Source organism: Limulus polyphemus, unplaced genomic scaffold, assembly GCF_000517525.1.
Source record: "Limulus polyphemus unplaced genomic scaffold, Limulus_polyphemus-2.1.2 Scaffold2111, whole genome shotgun sequence".
Taxonomy (NCBI): Eukaryota; Metazoa; Arthropoda; class Merostomata; order Xiphosura; family Limulidae; genus Limulus; species Limulus polyphemus.
The window spans coordinates 77,383-82,962 of NW_013667721.1; positions in this window are offsets into that span (position 1 = coordinate 77,383).

A 5,580-nucleotide genomic window follows, 5' to 3' on the forward strand; every position below is an offset into this window, starting at 1 on the left:
CACACACTTTACTTACGGTGCCTACTGCTCGCTTGATTCGATTATCTCAATTATCTCTTTTTTTTCAGTTTATCTCTGGCTTGTATACTAAAAAAGAGGGCGTCTAGCAAATACTGGGATATTCATGAGATTGCCCGCTAAGTCACGATCCTTCTGGAAATTCCAGCGAGCATGATCCCAGCGTCGCGTGACTTCCGCTGTCATAACAATGACATAACAATAAACCAATAAGATAGGAGTATAGCCCCGAAGTCATGACTACATTCTATACAAAAAGCAATGTAGCCTTTGATTGGATAACGGAGATATCATAAGATTTTTTACACATCTGTCTGCTTTAAGTTTCAAGTTTTGGGCATAATGTACATTTACTAGTCTGTCAGAAACATGGATAAGTGGGTGTTATATATTGTCAAAAAAAGATCTCATGTTTCTTCGAGTGACGGCTCAGAAGTAAATAAACAGAAGGAATTGTTAGATGGTGATAATGAAGAACAACAAATTGATGGCTCTATAGCTGGGCCAAGTACTTTCTCAGTTTTCGTTTCTACTGCTTCTGTCAGTAAACAAAACATCAAATCAAAAACTAAAGTGCGTAAATACAAGGGGGTATTATTTAAGATTTGGTTTTACATTCAGAGTTGTTAATATCAAGGAACGATCATACTGTATTATTTTATTTCTTGCAGATTTTAGTTAATGACGAAATGAAGCCAAATAAACTTGCAAGGTGTTTAGAAATCATACATCCTGAGCATATGAGTAAAACTATAAGTTCTTCATACGACAAGTGAAACAATTCAAAGAACAAAGTAGCCTACTTGAAAAGCAGACCACTGTTTCTTCAAAAGACTTGAATGCTTCTTTAGAAGCATCTTATTTAATTTGGAAAAGCATGAAGCCACACAATATAGGCGAGACAGTAGTTCATGCTGTCATAAAATGTGACATCATGCATGGAGAGAGGTATGGTGAGACTCTCAAATCTATCTGTTTATCACGTTACACTGCCACAAGGCATACAGATGTAATCTCTGCTAACATAAAAATGTAATTGTAGTTCGAAATTCGCCATGTAACTTGATGAAACCAAAGATATTGCAAGTTCAGCTCAACTTCTGGTATTTGTACGATACTGTTACCAAAAGGGAGTGTGTGAAAACTTTATGTTTTGCCAAGCATTAGGTGAAAGAACTAAAGGGAAAAACATTTTCTCTCTTGATGATGAGTTTTTCACCATAAACAATTTTTCTGTATTAATTTTGTTGGGGTATGCACTAATGGGGCAGCTGCATTTATGGAAAATAAGGGTTCAGAACCAAAATAAGTGCTCCTGCTCTTTGTGTAACATTTACACATTGCATTATATACAGGGAAGCACTAGCTTCAAAGAAATTGCAGCCCAAAGTGCTGCAAGATGATGTGGGTGTGTGAACTGTATGAAATCACGAGCATTGAAGAGAGTAATGTCTTCCATTCTTTGTGGAGAAATGGGATCCACATACAAGCTTCTGCTACATACAGAGGTGCCCTGGTTGTCTCTTGGGTATCTAATCAGTTGTATTGTGCAACTAAAAGACAAACTTTGTATTTTTGTTACACTATAACTCCACACTAGCAGTGTAGTTTATGGATGAAAAGTGGCTTCTAGTAATTTGCTATCTGGTTGATATTTTCGATAAACTCAACAGCCTTAATTTGTTTCTGCAAAGTTGGAATGGCAATATTTTGTAGCTGAGAAACAAATTGTCTATATTTAACAAAATACTTGTGCTATTTAAAAACCAGTTTAAGAATATAAACTGTGAAATGGTTCCTTGCCTCAGTGAATTCTTGGAAGAAAACTAGTTAAATCAAGCCAATTGGCTAATCTCCTTCTCCATTCTATCAGAATTTGATTCTGTCCTCATTGACCTACCATCTGTTAATAACTGTGGAATTACTATCACTAAAACGTTGGTAAAGTTTCTACACTATCCTCGTTCATAGTGAACTTCTGACTGTTACAAGGTACAATGAGCTAGAAAAGACCCTGGTGTATCAACCATAAATACCCAAATCTAATCAAGCACCTACCTTTTCAGATGGTTGTCCCATACCCAACAGATCAGACATCAAAGCCAGAAATAGTTTTTGATTAATTCTCTTCAAGTATCTCGCCCACCAACAGTCCCAGGTTTGTAGGTCATACGATTTGCTAATACCTTGGATAATATTTCCTCACCAGTTCAGAACCTCTGTCTGTTTCTCTAACTTCTTGTCCATCAAGACACAGATTGAAATAATGTTTCTTTTCCCCCTGATCATCTTATGGATTATAATCAATCTCTCAAACTAGTGAAACTCAAAATGGTTCTGCATCATTCTGGCAGTACTTTTACTGGACTGGATGACATCCATTATGAGATGATATCCTATTTCTCCTCTGCTTCTCTTGGTCTTTTTTGTTGTTGTTCTTTTCAACCGAATTTGGCAGAAGACATTTCTTAATTTATGGCATCCGACTGTTGTCACCCTTTTTTAATTGGATAAAGATAACGATATTCCTTGTAATTATAGACACATTGCTTTGACTAGCTGTCTGTATAAGGTTTTGGAGACTATTTTTAATGTTTTAGTTTCTTAAATCAAACAACCTCCTCTCTAATATCTAGTGTGGAGTTAGCATTCAGAGGTACATCATGTATCACTATATTTTACTTGAAACACAAGTCAGGGAATTTTCTGAAGAGGGAGCATCATATTCTTTATTTTTAAATCTTTAGAACATCTGTTATGTAACATGGAGGCTGAAATTTATGAGACCCCCATTGTTGCCCCCAGTGGCACTGTGGTATGTCAGCGGAATTGTACTGCTAGAAACCTGTGGTGGACAGAGCACAGATAGCCCTTTGTGTAGCCTTTTGCTTAATAACAAACAACAACAACCTCCATTGTTACAGGTTACATGACCATTTGTCGTTTTTGTCCATAACGATTTTCAGCAGAGATGTCATTCTGGGCCCATGGTCAATCAATACTACCCTGAAGCTAGAAATGACTCTAATTGTGTTTTGAGTGTCACATTTTTTAGCATTAAGATAAGCTACAGTGCAAATTATTTTTATATACGAACGAAAGTAAACACTCAATTAACACAACACTGAAATGAATGATTTAAACACTCAAATTCGGTTTTTCACTAATTAAAACTACGTCCTAATTTTATACTATGTTCTAGTTTACTGAACAGTAAACACCATCATCTAATTCACCAATCAACTAATCTTACCAACTCTTAGTTTATCTACACTATTTTGCAAACACTATGCACTAATCCTGTTATTCATCAACCAACCAATAACAAGGCGCGCCAAATACCTTCAAAACACTAAAATAAATTCGCTAATTCAAAATTTCAAACTCAAAATGAGCTTACATATTTATATCACATAATGTAATTATACAAAACAAATATCAAATCGAGAAAAGGGTTTAGCTAGAAACAAATCACAAAAATACCAAATTAATTGTTCATAAAATACAGAATTAAACAGTACCTCTCACGTCAACACGGTGAAAAAAGGACTTCCGCGGGGATATAACTTAGCACTCCAATCCATGTCGACGTTGACAATAAAACACCACCAAACGCGTATGAATTGCACCAATTTTCGATCGTTCATATTCGATAGATCACAAATTAAAGCACACACACACATATATATATATGCAGTTAATTGCCAAACTTTTTGCATGACAAGAAGACCTCTTGGACAGCTGAAATTCTTCAATATATAAGGTCAAATAACTTTTATCATGTTTCCAGGATGTTCTACTAAATTACAGTCTTTTACTGTGGAAAAAATAATTTATACAATGAAGAACAGAGCAGTTAAGCGATGCTAGAGTAAGTTTGTTTGTTTGGAATTAAGCACAAAGCTACACAATGGGCTATCTGTGCTCTGCCCACCACAGGTATCTAGAGTAAGAACAAAAGAGGCTTCCTGAGCTTGCACACCAAGCTTCCTTTTTGGTTAATTATCGTCAGCCTGAATAAAGTCCATTATGGGATAAAAAAATGAATTTTGGAACAACCTCTGCAACAAATACAAGTCAGTTTTTTCGTAAACACTATTTTATTATCGTCAGTGCAATCTTTGACTGGACTTTTTGAAAGAAAAATACTAACTTTTGTTTATAAATTCACCAATTTCTTCCAAAATAAGGTAATTACCACAAGTCAGGAAGAACTTCTGACCTGTTTGGGATAGCATCTTAACCATACTCACATAGTAGCCTTACCTCAATACCAGAGCCCATAAGATGTTAGAAGCACATAATAACCATAGTAATAAAAACGAACTTGAATTTCTCATTTCTGAGCCGGTAGTCATTTCTTTCAAGAGGGTTGAAATGGGCATTTTGTGACCTGAAATAATTAGGTTAACTGTTGTGGATCAGCTTCCTCTGTACTTTATGACTCTTATTTACATTCTTGGAAAAAGAACCACCTGGTCAGACTAAACAGAAAACTACTTTGTTTCATGAATGTGCATATACACGTGTTTTCTGAAACAAACCATGTTTCAAAGTGCATTTAAGTATCATGTTGTGTTTACATAGATCAATCATAAAACGTGTTCAGATTCACTTATTAGGCATTGTTTTAGAATACACACAATTCTATGTCAAGCCGTTGTGCATATTCACGCACGATCGTGTTCAAAACGTTACACTGATGGTTTAGTTGTTGTTAGTGTGAACCAGAATTATAAATATTATCCAGATTTTTAGGGTAAGAATGAATAATACAGCGTTATTTATTTTATTGTTAACATCGATTACATATTTACTTTATTACTTGTATATAGCCCGTCAAAAATGACGGGGCAAGTACTAGCACCCCATCCCATAGTATATCTTAACCTCACATTTCATAGCTAACTGAAATAAATAAATTTTGCGAAATCAAGCTTGACTAACAACGAGTTTGTTTATTTGTAATTATGCACAAAGCTACACAATGGGCTATCTGTGCTCTTTCTACCACGGGATCGAAACTCGGTTTCTAGTCTTGTAAGTCCACAGACATGCCGCTGTGCTACTGGGGGGCCCAACAAAGGGGCAGAAAAATGCAGTTCAAGCAGTCAAATGTCGGTAAATTCCTTTGTGAGCCAATCAAAATTAAGAATATTTATGAACTGAATTCCTGGCGTATTCATACAATAATTATTGGTAAAAATCAGTCATATTAACAAATTCTAATATATAGAAATGCCAGTACGTTTTGGTTACACTACGTTCCAACATTGGCTTTTATGTCATGTTGATTAGCAACAAAAGTATAACTTAACATTGTTGTTATTATATAACAGGTTGAACGATCGCCAAGTTTTGTTTTATATTTTTATTTAAAGCAGTACGATCTGACGAAGAGCGCCAGATGGAAACGTCATCCTTCTGTAAATAAAAATATAAAACAAAACTTGGCGATCGTTCAACCTGTTATATAATAACAACAATGTTAAGTTATACTTTTGTTGCTAATCAACATGACATAAAAGCCAATGTTGGAACGTAGTGTAACCAAAACGTACT